Source organism: Pseudopipra pipra, chromosome Z, assembly GCF_036250125.1.
Source record: "Pseudopipra pipra isolate bDixPip1 chromosome Z, bDixPip1.hap1, whole genome shotgun sequence".
NCBI lineage: Eukaryota > Metazoa > Chordata > Aves > Passeriformes > Pipridae > Pseudopipra > Pseudopipra pipra.
This window is the reverse complement of record NC_087581.1, coordinates 17,512,288-17,529,129: the sequence shown is the minus strand read 5'-3', so window position 1 is coordinate 17,529,129 and position 16,842 is coordinate 17,512,288. Positions and strand designations below refer to the sequence as shown.

General features: G+C 42.4%; 1 protein-coding gene across 4 annotated transcripts in view; it reads left to right on the top strand.

Annotated features, from left to right (window-relative positions):
• The window catches only part of ELOVL7 (ELOVL fatty acid elongase 7), a 56,181-nt gene that overhangs the window by 10,297 nt on the left and 29,042 nt on the right, over positions 1 to 16,842 (top strand). Inside the window, exons 1-2 of one of the 4 annotated variants that reach the window (XM_064643190.1) lie at positions 15,894 to 15,963; positions 16,149 to 16,279. The exons of 1 other annotated variant lie outside the window; for it this stretch is intronic. The gene's annotated coding sequence lies outside the window, so the exon portion shown is untranslated. Of the gene's footprint in view, positions 1 to 15,878; positions 15,964 to 16,148; positions 16,280 to 16,842 lie in introns of those variants that run through there. 2 more of the 4 variants (XM_064643187.1, XM_064643191.1) reach the window with 2 other exon arrangements.

The following is a 16,842-nucleotide window of genomic DNA, read 5'->3' as shown; positions in this document are numbered from 1 at the left end:
TTCTATGACTCAATAGTGCCCTGATCTTCCAAACATGGAAGTGAAAGTCCTGCTCCATATGGCCCAGGGCGTGGGAGCTGTGAAAGCAGTGCCTTTCACACTGCTCCATCTCCTGTCTGTCTCTATTACTTTACCTAGGGTGAATTAAATACAGGTCCTTCGTGGTCCCCAGCTCCTGCCTCCTCTCCCTGTCTCCCCAACATGCTGTTCCTAATCTTTACTGTTAATTTGCATCTCCTTTCTCTGCTGCACACAGCCATGCCTACACAGCTCTCCAAGCCAGGACTTAATCTTGGCCTGTCTGCATACCAAAGTCCTCAACCCTTTACTCATCCAATATTTTTCATCAAGCTCTTCTTAAAATTGGTAGTTCTGTTTGCTTTTGAAATATCACCCAACCTCTCTGGGCAGTCCTTGGGCCTGTCCTCCCCTTGCTTCTCCATTTCCATTTGGCTACGTGCTTGCGTGCATATAGTGGTTTGCTAGTTCAATTAGTCTTTGAGCACAAGAACATGAGAGCTTTGATCTGAAAGTCATTTGACTGTGTTTGAGCAGAAATGTACCCACAGAGTAAGGAAAATAGGAGGAAGGTTTCATTAGCTTTTTCATAACCCTATGTCAACCAATACATGCAGTTTCTGGAATAACACTGGCTGCTTGTTAACTTGCTTGGACCTAGTGCAGTATTTTTCTATGGAGTAACAGCTCATTAGTTCCCACACTTGGAGCATTTATTCATTAAAGTCAGTAGAAAAGTGTTATCTGGAAAACCTGGCATTTAAATAATATTTTCATTTTATAATTGATCTATGTTCATTATTTTCCCCAGTCAACTGCAACTTCTTTAAATCTTACAGTCATTAACAAAACTGATTACATAAATGTTCAAGGTCTGGTTTATCTAAAGAGACTTAGTTAAATAAAAGTATAACTTAAGTATTACAGAAATCTTTGAAAATCATCTGCACTGCTACTAATTGCTTTATTAAAGTATTTCTCAGTTTTATAATTTTTTACAATATAAACCAGCTGCCAGCTTTGTTGTTTATCCTCATTGGTAGATGCTACTTCTCCATGATCTTTCTTTACCCAAATTAACATTTCTGCCTTTCACCCCATCACTTCTTAGTGCCATTTCGTTAGTCCAAACTGAATTAATTTCTCTTAAAATATTCTCACTGCCTTGTTTCCTGTCACCATGTCTAAGACAGAAGTTTCCATGGTTCAGAGCTGCAAGCTTTGCTCCTTGCAGAGTTGAGATTTTACCACTTTATGTTTCCACATTGTGCTTTTAGCTGCAGGCCATTGTCAACCAGGAAAATGGACAACTAACCTTAGCTGACAAACATTAGACCTTGCTTCTTTTGCATGATCACATCATCCACTCCCCTTCCTTTCTGCTGTCCTAAAGCTTTAACCCCTTCATTGTATCATGTCTCATACCACTCAATATTATTAACAGGTATACTAATGATATGAGTGATTTAATATCATCTGACATTAGCAGAAACACGAAACAGCATTTTGTTGCATCCATAGATGTACTATAAATTATTACAAGATAATTAGCCAAGAAACATGGGGAATGTGTAAGTAACATGGCATTACAGTGCCTTTGCAGAGATGTTTGACTTTGTTAAAAGCTGTTGGCAAAAATGCTTTGAGGAAAATAACAGTTCTCTCAAACCTTATAAAATCTGAGCTCATGCTGCACAAAGCAGAGAAGAGTTCTTTGATTAGATTCTGCAGAAATCTACAGGTAAGTAGATGTTCTGTATTATTCCAAATCCACCAAATGTTATCACATTCAGAGCTGTCACCTATTCAAGAAGACAAAGGTGTTACCAGAAATGACAAAATCAGGGACAGTCAGCCCTGTTTATGTCTCCACCATCTCTGCCTGCCTAGGCTACCCCACAGCAGCCACCAGTGTCTGCAGTTTTTGAACCCCTCGCTGTTAATTTAAAGACAGGCCACTCAGGCACAGGGATGTCCTTGGCAATTGGGTGGGAGAGTTCAAAATTACTAAAATTTACTTTGCCTCACCTTGCCTCAGGTGGCAAGAAAGGGAGCTCTGGTGCAGTACTGGGTTGCTTCTTTACTCTCCATGCATGAAAATCCTCCTCTGTCTTGCTAAAGTCTAAAACTAATTCAGTCTAATGGAAGAAGTTTATAGGGAAACTCTCCCACTTTGCTCTGATTATTTTGTTCCTTTTTCTCTGCCTCATCTATCTCCCTTTTTTGTACTACTTAAACTATTCTCGTCCTCCCCACCTTTCTTTGCAGCCTGTTTGGAAAAATAAGGGTTATTTTCCGCAGAAACTCTAATCTAAAAGCCTTTTAACTATTAAAGATTAACCATCTGCAAAAAAGCACACACTTCCCTGACACTTGACTCCAGCCTGGCAAATTGAGAAACTCAGCTATTGTAATGATTCAATAGCATGTTCACATTTACCAGGTTGATATGAAGGCACAAAAGCAGGCTAATGTCATACCACATAATGTGGGGAGCCTCTAACTGCCAGTGTAAGAACCTGTCCTTCAGTGGCACAATTTTTTGGACATTTTGATTTTGGTGAAGCTTTCTAGTGAGTTTTCTGAGAGTGGCTTGTGCACTTTAAGAGTGGAAGAGAGGAGCTTGCATGCATGCCTGAGGAAATCAGGCTCAGGTGAAGGACATAAAAGAAAAAGGGGTTTTTAGAAAGGGTGATTGCAGTTGGTTAACTCTGGCTGGATGCCAGTTTCCCACCAAAGCTGCTGGACAGAGGAGAGAAAATAAAAGGCTCGTGGATTGAAATAAGGACCAGAAGAGATTACATTGGTTACAAAACAGATTGGACATGGTGATATTAATTGAATTTATTACCAATAAAATCAGAGCAGGATAATGAGAAGACAAATCTTAAAAAACACCTTCCCTACATCCCTCCCTTCTTCCCAGGCTCTACCTCCTCCCCCCAGGCGGTGCAGGGAGACGGTTACAGTCAGTTCCTCACAGGTTGTTTCTACTGCTGCTCAGAGAAAGTAGTCCTTTCCCTGCTCCAGTGTGGGGTTTCTCCCGTGGGTGACAGTTCTCCACAAACTTCTCCAGCATGAGTCCTTTCCACAGCCTGCAGTTCTTCACAAACTGCTCCAACAGTGTCCTTTTCCACTGGGTGCAGTCCTTCAAGAACAGATGGCTCCAGTGCGTCCAGGTTCACAGCCCTCTTTCAGGCACCCACCTGCTCCAGTGTCAGTCTCCTTCCCGAGCTGCAGGTGGATCTCTGCATACCTGTGGACCTCCATAGGCTGCAGGGGCACAGCTGCCTCACCATGGTCTGCACCACAGGCTACAGGGGAACCTCAGCTCCAGCTCCCTGGAGCATGTCCTCCGTCTCCTTCTTTACTGACCTTGATGTCTGCAGAGCTGTTCCTCTCACATATTCTCACTCCTCTCTTCTCTGAGTGTAATTACATCTGCACAATATCTTTTTTTTACCCTCTTCAATATATTCAATTATATTGAGGTGCTGGAGCGGGTCCAGAGAAGAGCAACAAGGCTGGTGAAGGGACTGGAGCATAAGTCCTATGGGGAGAGGCTGAGGGAGCTGGGGTTGTTTAGCCTGGAGAAGAGGAGGCTCGGAGGTGACCTCATCACCGTCTATAACTACCTGAAGGGAAGTTCTAGCCGGGTGGGGGTTGGTCTCTTCTCTCAGGCACTCAGCAATAGGACAAGGGGACACGGGCTTAAGCTCCGCCAGGAGCTTAATTTAAAGTTGGATATCAGGAGAAAATTCTTTACAGAGAGAGTGATCAGGCATTGGAATGGGCTGCCCAGAGAGGTGGTGGATTCACCATCCCTGGAGATTTTTAAACGCAGATTGGACGTGGCACTGAGTGCCATGATCTAGTAAATGGACTGGATTTGGACCAAGGGTTGGACTCGATGATCTCGGAGGTCTTTTCCAACCCAATCGATTCTATGATTCTATGATTCTATTATCACAGAGGTGCTACTGCCATCACTGATGGGCTTGGCCTTAGCCAGCAGCAGGTCCATCCTGGAGTCGGCTGTCATTGGCTCTGTCAGATATCAGGGGAGCTTCCAGCAGCTTCTAACAGAAGCCACCCCGTAGTCCCTCACTCCTGCTACCAAAACTCAGCCATTCAAAACCAATACAATGACATACTTGTGCAGCTGAAAAAGCAAAGCTCTGAAATTAATATTTTAGATCACACAATATTGCTTCAGATAAGAAAACTCAATGCCCTGGCACTGATAGGAGTTTTCCAAAAAGTATCTACACATGTTGAATTTGGACCAAACATGGTCCAAATGTTCAGAACTTTACAATGTTACCTGGATTTACCGGGATTAACAGGTATTTAGACATTTCCTGTATACAAGGTTATGAAATGCAGTTTCCAGTGTCAGTGAGAGGTTTCCTACATAGCACTTTGCTTAGTCCCTTTTTAGTGATATTGAAATATTTATTTATATCTCGTTATAAATTGATGGTAGAAACTATTTAACCATTTCAATAGAATTAAACTGGACTGAAATTTCTCGGTATTTTTAGGCGTTTCAGTGAAATTTCAAGTGGCTATTCAATTTCTGACATAAAAAGAAGTAATTAGTTTTATTGTATATTAATTTGTGATCTGGAAGCGTGTGGATCTTCTAGTAGGAACAAAGACCAAACATCCTAGGACAAGAACTAACCCAATTGACAATCAAAAAGAGAGTGGGAGAAAGGGAATTATGTTGATATTTCTAATTTATTTATTTTTAATTTATGTTGTGGTTGTTGTTACATTAATTCATAGTAGGTAGGATGATTTCTTTCAGTATTCTCTGTGATTTGCAGAATCTTGTACCAGAGGATTAGGGGGCATGTCCTGACAAAGAGCACTAATTCCTGTATGGCTTCACATATGAAAGTATTGCCACCAGAAAAAACAAATGTGCTTGGAGGTAATTTCTTTTCCTCCTCTTCAGTATATAGCAAAGAGACAAGCTGCCTTAAAAATGGGAAGAGAGAATAGTAAGCAAGAGTAAGTAATGTAGCCTTTTTTTTGGGTTACAATTACATTGTATCTACTGAGAGACATTTCAGCTGCATTCAAGAATGTCTCTGAAAACCTTGACCTATGTTTAAAATTTCCATTTTGATCTCTTACTACATCTCTTAATAGAAAAGTAAGCATGATAAATATAATAATGGTTTACCTCAGCCATAATAAGTCTCTTATAAAACAATATTTGTCAGGAAGGGAAAAGATTAGGGAGAAAGCTGCAGAGTATTCTTTAGAAATACTTGAGAAGCCATGTCAGAATCACCAAAAAAGACCAGTAGCATCAGTTTTGAGATTTCTCCTATTCAGTGGTTAAGATTTTAAGAGAAATTTTTGACTTCTAGAAATACATAATTTTTCCTATACTCTTTCTAGACATCATAATTTTATGTGTTTGTGGGTGTCACATGCACCGAGAAAACAGTACCTCAGGTGCAGAACTGGTCTATGAATGTAGGTCTTGCAAACTTCCCTGAAGATTTAGCCCTCAAAATTTGTCTATATGAACATAATATACATCAGACTATGTATTATGTATTATTCCACAATAACAGGCCGTAGACTGATGCAGAGGTAACAACTAATTCAATGGCAATAATCAAGCAAGTGCAGCTTTTTTTTTTTTTGGAAATGCAGAGATTTTAAAATAAGATTCAACGTGCTGCATTAATCTTAGCCAATCTCTGTTTGAACTGTTCTTGCCACTTATTGCTTTGCCTGTGGCTACTCTACAGTGAGTGTAAAGGCATGTCAAAATGGGTGGAGATATGAAAACAAGCACCCTTAAGAGGACTTTTACAGAAGAAACTCATTACTGTGAAGGGGCTGAGGAACTGGAACAGGTTACCCAGAGAAATTGTGGAAGCCACCTCCCTGGAAGTGTTCAAGGTCAGGTTGGATGAAGCTTTAATCAACCTGGTCTAGTGGAAGGGGCCACATGGCAGCGGGTTGGAACTAGATGATCTTTAAGGTCCCTTCCAACCCAAACCAATCTATGATTTTTTTCTGAGCTCCCACCTACACCTCAGAGTGAAAGAATGCTCTTCCATCTGATATGAAGCAACATTCCCACTTCCACATTTTACTCTAGATTTACTTAAATTCTCAGCCTGAACACTAAACAAGGAGTTGGAGGAGAGGCAGAAATACAGCCCTACTCTGAAGAGCACTGTAAGACATAAGGTTGCCCCATGCAGTTGCCCAGTTGCAGCTGTGGAAGATGACAGAAGTCCACCTGGGAAAAGGTCTTCAGCATGGATATAGGCCTGGGATATACCCTATAGCAAAGACATGCCCTGTTGCATTTTAAGTCTCTTGCTGACAAGTCTAATTTCTCAGCTAGATTAGACAGACAGTAATCTTTTATTGGAAGAAACCATTTGGTTCACTGAGTTCAGACTACGTGTTTCACTAGTTTGTTTGGTGGGTTTTTCCCCATCTTCCTTCAGTACAGGCCTTAGACTCCTTCAAGAGAACACATCGGGTTTTCCAACATTCCAACAGAATGATTTTTTCCAGTCATGTTACTATTCATATATTTAAGCCTGGCCTTGAGCCTCACTGAGATAACTCTGCTGCCCTCCTTTAGAAAGATAAAAAGACATCTTTATGTGCAAAACTCATTGTTCTGAACTGTTGCAAGTGCTGTTTATGGTGAGTGGAATGGAATAAAGGATTTTGAAGCACTTTGTAAAAAAATCAGATGACTTAACACATCTCTGTAAGCATTTCACATCTATATCAGCAGTAGTGCTGCTTGCTAGTACTGTCTGCTTAAAAGATATTACCATGGCTGCCTGAAAGATCAAGGATAATGTGGCAATGCAAATGAACCTGTGTTGGCCTGCAAAGGGGTGTGCAGGGTTTTTTTCCATGAGGCACTAACAAAGCCAGGCCAGTAAAATCCCCAAAGGGAGGTGATGCCCAGACAAATAACAGCCCAAGCAACTGCTCGAAAATCTCATGGGGTTGACTCCTCTCCTGTCACCTCTCCTCCTGCCATGGTGCTAATTACAGCTCAGCTCTGTCAGGCTAGGCAGACTGAAGAATGTTTACTCAGCCCTTGAGGAAGGCTTTAGTTCCTTGCTCTGAGTTTGCTGTTGCTGTGGTTACAGACACTCGAACTGGTAAGAATAAAAGGAGTTCAGGTATGTTTTTGTGAATTCCTGTGATAGTAAAATGTAAATGTGTATCCTCTAGAAGGAGAACTTTAATCACAATAGGAAGGCTTGTGTTGATTTGCTGAGGCATTGTGGTGGCTTAGTTTTTTCCTGTGAAAATGTCAGATTTGATTGTAAAGGCTAAAGAAAAGAGGGATACAACAAGAAATGCTTTGAATAAAAGTTTGTGTTATGAACACTCTCTGTCTTCTTCCTCATGAAGGCAAAGCTAGTGAGGTGTGTGCATGTCTGTGCTGGTTGGTCAGGATTGTTAGGCAGGATCAGAAATTTTTGTTTGGAGAGAACTAGAAATAGTTTCATGTAAGTCAATGTGAAGCACATCTGAGGTATTTGAGCCTGTGATTTTATTTTCACTTTGTTTTGTTGAAGTCGTAAAGCTCTGTGCTACCCTTGGAGAGTGTATAAAAGGTACCAAAGAGAGAAAGAAGATGCAAGAAAGGAGTATATTCTTGATGCCTATTTCCATGGCATGAACTTATTGCCCAAGAGGAAGGGGAAGACCATGAGCAGAACTGAACTTGAAAGTGTTTCAGGGTAGTTGTTTGGGTAAGAACACTGTGAGGTGAAATCTTTGTCATTCTCTCCATCCAGAGTGCTGAGAGAACCAGCTTCGGGCAGCAAAATTGTGATCTTCACAGGCTTTTGCACTGGGCAGATGGATAACTGAGTGGAGATGCTCATCAACTGCTGCTTTTTGGACTGGGAAAGTGTGATTTGCTACAGCTTCAGGGTTAGGTGATTAAATTAAGAAATACCAGAATGAGTTATTCATTTAACTCTTACTGCTCATTCTTACACATATGCAAGATGCAGGTGTATCAATATTATTTTCATTGTCCTTCTGGATCAAAATATACAATAATTCCAACTCTTGGAAATTTTTGCTGACTATTATTACACAGTTTATGAAAATTGTCTGAACCAATGAAACTTGCTCCAAATTCTCAGTGACACAACTAAGATGTGGATCCACCATACTGTCAATAAGCAGAAACTAGAGCTTTTTTAGCTGCTTTCCTCCCTTCTTTTTCATGGTGCAGCATATAGCCTGCACTTAGGGTCTTGAACATTTTGGGTTCCTTTAGACAGAAACTTTTAAGATGATTGGTATATTAGCTGGCGGAATCCTGTTTCCTCAAAAACGATGTTTTCCCAAAAGAATAGGGGAAATAGATCAAGCTGGCAGCCTACTTCTTCAGAAATTCAAGTCTGGTTTCTGCAATAATAGTATTTCTGTGAGAAATTGATTCTTACCTTATTCCAAAAGTTTTGTTTTACACATTTGCCCTATTTACTGTTTTTCCTGCCAGTTTTTTTGTAGGGAATGAAAGACTGCAACTTGTACTAGGAAAAATATCTTTAAGGTGCTGCAGGTTGGTCCTTGTAAGATCTTACCATGCATCTAGTTGACTTAACTGTTCTGATCAGTGTCTACCTCACTCCAAAGAGAAGCGTAAATGCCCTTTCTATGGAGGGTGGCATATGATGCTCTCTCATTCTCCAGATTAAAACAAATCTGCAACTCCTCCAGTATTCTCTTCATGACTGCCACTGCTACTTTGCAACGCACCTATGCCATCTGAACATGCACTGCAGGATGGTGAGTGAGATGGGCTTTTGTGACTCTAATAGGTTGTGGACGTAACTGCAGACCTGCACAGTGCATCCTTTCATAAAGGAAAGCCATTGAGTGTCCACATGTATAGATGTAGAAGCATCATAAGTGAAGATTTCCGTCATACCTTTTGCAAATATTTCTAGAAAAACAAATATGTGAGTGAAGAATTTTGTTCTTCTTTGTCTGGGAGCATTTTTAATTTTCTTTTGGGTTTGTTTGTTTGTTTTTATTTTGTCATTTGTTCTTTTTCCTTAATTTCAAAATCCTAGTTTAAAATACCTGATCTGTGGTAGTAATATATGTGTGGGAGGCCACAGAATTGTAACTGGCTATGAAATGTGATACAGATTTCTGTTTGATTGATTAGTAATTAGCTTATGGGATTTCTTTTTCAGGAATTGTCTCACAGGCATATTGACAATGAAGAGTCTCAGTTTCAAAACCAACCGGTTTACGTGCGTCAGCTAGCTGTGACAACACAGTACAAGCTACTAAGACTCCTCTATCATGCTACACAATTCAGAATTTGCTGAAATTCCCAGCCTGTTCTTCTTAGCATCTTATCTAAAAGTTAATCTGAATTACCAAGGTCTTACACTTTATTGGTTGGTTGCTTCTAAATTTATTGGAGCTCTTATTAAGAAAGAGGCAATACTTTAATCCATTTGAAATATATCTTGCCTATGGCTCCTTTTCTGAGTGTCTTGAACAGCATGTCTGCCACACAGCTGTTTTTCCATGGTTTACCTTTCCTTGAGCATGAGTAGGTATCTTCAGTTTCAAAGCTACTTTTAATCTCTGGGTGTGTACCAAGCACAGAAGACATAACTGTCATGGGGATAATGGGGACAAATATAACCTTATTTGTCTGAAATCAGATGGAAAGTCCAACCAGGCATAACAGAAATGGTGTTGAATACCTCTTTGTCCTGATCATCCATTTCTTTACTTTTATTTTCCTGCTTTTCTTCCCAATCCCATCGGCAGAACGTTGTATAAAAATAGATAAATAAATAAGTGGAAATCCATTAAAGGCTTAGGTTTCCACAATGTATTATTAAGCACATGTAATGCGATCAAGAATCAATTTTAGAAAGTAACTTCTTGGTATGATTTTACTGTAATTTTGCATTCTTTGAGTGCTGTCGTATCTGTCAATGCAGAATGGACTGTGGATTTGTTATAATTAATGGTAAAACTCACTCTTCTGTTTTTTTGATTTTGTTCATATCTCAGAGATTGGGAGAGAAAGGGAAGAGGTGTTGCTTTGCTGTTAGCAAGATTCTGCAATTTAGTAGCCTTCATAGGAGTCCTTATGGATGTTGGCATAAGAAATATGAGAAGAGACAGGAGAAAAAAAGAAACTGGTTGGCTTTTGAACAAGGCGAGCATTCTATAGCCTTCTCAGAAGTTCTGTAGATGTCTGTTTCTCACAGTGATACTCAGTTTCTTGATAAGTTATCTTCTGAGCCTTAGTGGTCTGAATATGAAACAAATAAAACAATTCAAGGGCTCAGATTTGAAGATCTCTTCGCATTCTTTAACCCAAGGGTAACATCCTTATAATGCATTCTCACAGCAAAATGTCTGGAATCTGGCAAAATTAGTTGGAACTTTTGCATGGATGCTGAACACAGCAGAGTGAACTCTGACAGGCATCCATGTCCCTTCTGTTCATGGGAACATGGCAGCCCATGAGCTCACAGAGTGTGGTTTTTCACTACAGAGTAAATAGGAAAATTATGTGAGCAATACATCTATGTATATATTTCTGTGTCATCACATGCTGCTTGGATAAAGAGTCTGTTCCTTTTGTGTTCAGACAAAGTGCAAATCAGTAGCTACTTAAATCTATACCTAAGATCTTACTCTCTTACCCTTGCAGATGTTGTGCAGCACATGGAATGTGGTAATGACACAGACAGCTAAGTCTTTACTAGCACCATAGCACTAGGCTATGATGGATTGTCTTTGTTTGCCTCATCAACTCACCTGTTTCTACAAGAACGAAACAGACTTTAAATCAAGGAAAAATCCTCGTTGATTATTCTAATTCAGAGGTGGTGTAGTATGTACTAGCAGCTTATTGTTATTGATCTTTCTAGAGCTCTCTGTCCTTCTGGTGTATTGTACCATGGCATGCACCTGCCACCTTGGCCAACTAAAGCCTCTCCAGCACAGTGCAGATATTCTGCAAAGTTAGCATTCACTTTTTTATTGACTTAGTTTTTTAATGACACATGTTAGCATCCTTTTGGAGTCATGGAACACTGTTCTCTAAAAGAAACTGATTTTTTGAGACATGTTTATGCATCCAGCTCATGGATTAGGCTGTGATTATGACATACTGTTGTGGCCCAGGTACAACAAACAGACCTCACAACCCTCTAGCATCCTGAAAAGATGGCTACCTCTTTTAGCTTTGCCTGTCTGCACTCCTACAGAATAAAACATTTGCTCCCATCACTAACAGTAATGTATACAGCTAAAATTTGACTTATGAAAGATTTAGCTAGAAATTTTGTGTAACAAAACAGTTGGTAGATAGCATCTGAATTAGAGTTCTCAGCTTTGAAAAGCTGTAAGATGTGGGCTCCAGAGCAGCCACTGTGTGGCTCTTTTTTTTCATATATTGTTTTCAGACACGGGACAGACTAAAATGAAAAGTCTGGTGATGCAAGATTACGGTTTTTGGGAATAAGATGGCCAAGTGTGCTGGCTTTGGTTTTCTCATAAGGCTTCTTTGGCTGACTGCAATGCACTATTTGCACATTATTTAATTCTCCTTCCTGTTATAGACTGAGTTGCAACCAGCCTACATTCAAACAATACGCTCCGAAGAGGTGAGTCACTACCAGTTTTCATTTGAGAACCACACTGTATTTATAATAAAGCGTATTATATCATGTGTGTGTCTATGCATTCTAAGTTTATTTGTAAATGCAGTATATTCTGCATATCTATGTACTATATGCATTATACAGAAACTTTAAAATATATACATACATAATAGAAAGTATATATTTATCACATATGTATATCATATATATAAATGACACCATGACACTCTGTTAAACATCCCCTTTAATGACATTTTTCATACACTTCAGATTATTACTTCTACTTTTGCAACAGACATTTTTCACTCTACTTTTGGGATAGCTTCTTCCTTTACTCCTGTCTAGAACCAGTCTCAGATGCATAACAGTAAAACAATTGTTTTATGGACCTAATGGTTTTAATACTGTTAATCAAGATAGATGAGTTTATATGGAAAGTTCCCTATCTGAAAAGCTTTGTCATATTTCCAAGAGTTTATCAATTTCACTATTGTTCAAATGGCAAAACTGGAACTCAACATGCAGGTAAACGTGTAGCTATTGAAACAGGCTGACTTGACAATACTGCAGTAGTTTGTGGTGGGCTTGTGGTGTCCAGAAGCCATGCAAAACCAGCAGTGACTACTCACTTCTGTACAGCTACCTCTAGGGTATGTCCATAGAGGGAGGGCGAAACCTCTTTGCAAAACTCAGCTCATCTGTAGAGAGATGAACAGGACTGAGTCATCTCACCTTCTCCCACAACAAAATTGATGATACATGTCTTAGGAGGAATTCGTCTGCCATGTGGAAACTGTTTCTGGAAGGTCACTGCCAGCATTACACAAGGGCCCATGCATGTTTTTCTGGAGCAGACCCAGGCAGGGAAATGAGCAGAATGCTTCAACTATACAAAAGGCTCTGTTCTGGCTCAGAGGACTAGGCAGAAAAAGCAAATTTTCCTGCAATAAGCAGTAAGCCAAGTCTGAAAGTAACTCCAACCGGAAAATGAGAAAGGGCCTAGAGATCCCTTTTGTCACCAGTCCAGCTGCCAAACACAGCAGCCCTCTGTGCTATGGCAGCTATGGGAGACAGGCCACTTGCAGCAGAACCTGTCTGGGACAGGTTTGGCAGTTGTCATGACCAATACTGGTGCACAGGCAAACCAGATTTCTCCAGAAAATCAAAGCTTGCAAACAAGATTTGGGTTACACTTGCATCTCCTTAAGATTTGTGTGCAGATATCTGTTGGTGTTCTTGGAATGATTACCTTGTACTGTGTCAGCAAAAGAACCCAACACTTTTGCTGGACTAGGGAGTGGCTCCTGTGATTCTCCTGCCAGTCAGAGGTTCAAGGCTTCAAATACAGTCCTAGAGTACTTATCTCTCTAAAAGACTCAAAGCATATGAGCTACCTGGACTCTAATAAGGCCACAAAAAAGAAAAAGCATTGGTTAGCAGTATTCATGGCAAGCACAGTGCTTTGTAGACCACTAGTTAAGTATTTACCATCTTGTAAAATCCAGTGAGCTGTCTTCAGTGTCTATGCTCCTTTATCGTTTGCCCTGTTATTGGATGGGGAATGTAGGGAACTTTAAAGATAACTTAAATTCACAGTAAATATCATATGCAGTTTTCACATGCTAAGCACTGAAAAAACCTGTTTGCTTCTAGCTCTGTCTTTTACAATGTAAATGCCTCTGACTTGCTGTGTGCCTCTGTTTTCTTTGTGTGCAGGGCACAGCTGTCTCCTTCACGCTGCCCTTCCCCTGATGCATATTAATCATTTACCTGCCCTGAACTGGTCAACCATTATTTCTGTTCTCTCCCAACCTTCACAGACTTGCTTGATGATTCAAATTACCTTTGCTCCTGAAGTGCATGGAAAGCAAGGACTCTTACCCTCTTTACAGACTCCAAAGAGAGAAAATCTGTTGATGCAAATGCTGTTGGCATCAAATGTGTTAGAGCTGTTAGCTTGCATCTCATTATTATTGTTTTATTTGGTTATTTTTTCTTTTTTTTTTTGTCCATTAATGACAACAGTCTTGTATTTTGAAGTGTACAGGTAACCTACTTACTTTTTATTGTTATGCACCCCAGTGTCCCATTTTGTCTCAGCAAGGCAGCCCTATCAGGCATGGCAAAATAGATTTTGCAACACATGAGGAATATTAGTTGCTGGCTGAGCCACATAGCCACATCCCTGTGGATGACTTATTACTCTTAAGGCTCACAAGGACTCTGCCTGAGCAGGGATGTGCTGGTTCCTAAGGTCTGTGTAATTTTTCTTGGCTAATGTTTTGGAAAAAAATGGCTTTGAACTAAGAATTAAAAGAAAATGTTCTCTTCCAAAAGCTGAAGGGAGATGGGGCTGGTTTGATTTTTTTTTTTTTTTTTTTTTTTGGTGATTTTCCCCTCCTACGTGAGACATACAGTATTGCTCAATGGTTTATCATATTTTGACATATCCCTTTTGGCCAAACCCAGTGATCTCATTAAGATGCTCTTTCAAAACCCCCAGGATTTCTTCACCTGTCATAATCCTAGCAATTCCAATAGAAGCATGAAACAAATCCAAAAGGACAAGGTCCTCTTCCTAATCCCCACCCTAATCAAGTGATATATGGAGGTTCTACAGATTCCCTGTTACACACTATGTTTCTACATCCCACCATCTGTCTGTCAGCCTCTCATAATGTTTCCACACTTATAACAAGCTTTCTATGCTGGTTATGCCTCTTGTAATCTCAAACTTCAGATCTGAACTTCTTGCTGTCCTCCAGTTCAGAGACCCCTTCTGCCCCTCCACATGGACCATGTGTTCAGTTCACAGTTCTTTCATCTTGTGTCTCTGTACATCATCGAGTTTGCCTCTTTTCTTCAATTTGCCTTCATATCCTCTCCCTACTGCTTGTTTTTGCCAATTCTTTTGACTTGAGCTATCCTCTCCATGCTAGCCATCTCAAAAAGCTGTAATTTCTAGCCTTCTGTGGACTAAATGGAGCACCTGTTTATACACTAGGAATTCCCCATCACCTTTCTTTGTGCCCCATACTTCTCTAGATGGGAGTCACTGGAGACTGTTACTTTCATTCTAAACATCTTCTAAGAGAGGAGTACTGCTGTCTTTTTGGGGTGGAAGTGTGCCTTAAAGCATTGAGCCAAAGCTGACCAGTTGTGCTTTGTTTTTTAAACAAGGAATTATTAAATTTTCCTGGTGTTGCCTAGAGTGACATTTAGTTGCCACCAATCCTGGAGCAGTGTCAAGAAGCCACATTGCAATTTGTACTCCTGCATGTTGGCAGAAAGCACGAGTGAGATCAAAATCTAGGGTCATCTGGAGGAACCCCTGAACACTACAGCAGTGGGTATTGTAACATGTAAAAAAACAGTTGTCTTTTCCCTAGTCATAGGATCACAGAATGGTTTAGGCTGGAAGGGACCTCGAAGACCACCTAGTTTCAATCACCCTGCCGTGGACAGGGACACCTTCCACTAAACCAGGTTGCTCAACGCTCCATCCAACCTGGCCTTGAACACTTCCAGAGATGGGACATCCACAACTTCTCTGGGCAACTTGCGCCAGTGCCTCACAGCGGAGAATTTCTTCCTGATAGCTAATCTAAACCTTCTGTCTTCCAGTTTAAAGCCATTCCCCCTTGTCGTATCACTACATGTCCTTGCTAAAAGCCCCTCTCCATCTTTCCTGTAGCCCCCTTTAGGCACTGGAATGCACTATAGGGTCTCCTCGAAGCCTTCTCTTCTCCAGGCTTAGCCACAACTTTCTCAGCCTTTTTTGATAGAGGGGTGTTCCATCCTCGAGGCCTTCTCTGGACTTGCTCACGAAGGTCTGTAACTCTTAGCCCTGACACCCGGCGGCAGGAGAGGACGTTCCAGGCCCCGGGGGCAGTGGCATCCCACGGAGCAGGAGCGACACGGGCCTCCAGCCACAGACTGCTACGTGTGGTGTCTCGGCGGGCCCGAGCCCCGTCTGACCCTTTCAGGAGGACGGCAGGGCCGGGGCCGGCGACTTGGTGCCTCCGGAGCGTACTCCCCGCGCGGTCGCTGTGCGAGCTGGGCGGCGGCGGTGCGGGACAGCCAGGAGAGCAGCCCGGGGCGGGAGCGGGGCGGGGCGGGAGCGGGGCGGGCAGAACGGGGGGCAGTCCGGACTGCGGGGCGGGGCGGTCCGTCCCGCCCCGGTCCGCGCCTTCCCGTGGCCCGCGCGGAGGTGCCGCGCAGTTGGCGCCTGGCGGTGCGGAGATAGGTGCGGTCGCGCGGCTGCCGCGTGAGTGCACCCGGTGGGAGCGGGAAGCGGGAGCGGGAAGCGGGAGCGCGGGACGCCACAGGGCGGCGGGGCGCTCTTGGGAAGGGCCGGACGGGGTGGGATGGGGATGGGGCTCGGGGTGCCTCCTTCCCACCTTCCTTTCAAACTCCGTGATTGCGCCCGCTTTCCTCTTGCCCCCCTTGCAGATCCTCGGCTGTGCCGCGCTGAGCTTCTTCCCTCCCCACCTTCGTCTTCTGGCTGCACCTGCATCCCTAGTCCCTGTTCCCGTCTGCGCACTCCTGTGCCTTACCTCCAGACCCTGAGGCAGTGCCCTGTGGTGCGTGTCCCCCCAACTCCCCTGAGTGTACCTCACACCCTACAAGTGCCTGGCCTCCAAGCTTTCTGTCTGTGCCGTACGCCCCACGGTGTCTGTTTCCCTAAACCCCCTGACTGTATCTGGCACTCCGGCGGTACTTTTCCCCCAAACCCTCTGGTTGTGCTCCACACCTCATGGTTCCTATCTCTCAAGGCCCTCTGGCTATGCCTCACACGCACTGAGCTTATCTTCCTGTCGTGAGGAACAAGTCGCACCATGGCATGTGCATGGCTTCACTTCATCACGGACTTTATTGTTGAAAAATGCCTTTTTCCTCCCCCACCCTTTGCTCTCAGAGAGAAGAGTGGTCCCAGGCATCAGGAAATGAAGGCTTCTTTCTCCCCAAGGGCGAAGGCTGGAGACAGCCAGGGGAGAGGTGTGGCCCATGGTGATATTAAAATGTAGGGCTGGAGGGGCAATGTCTAGCCAGGGGTTTTCTGGCAAGTCGTAAGGGTGGCTGTCTGGCTTGCTGTCTTCCTCCTCTTTAGAGACAGGTCACCTCTGCTGCCACGTGTGGCAGGTCC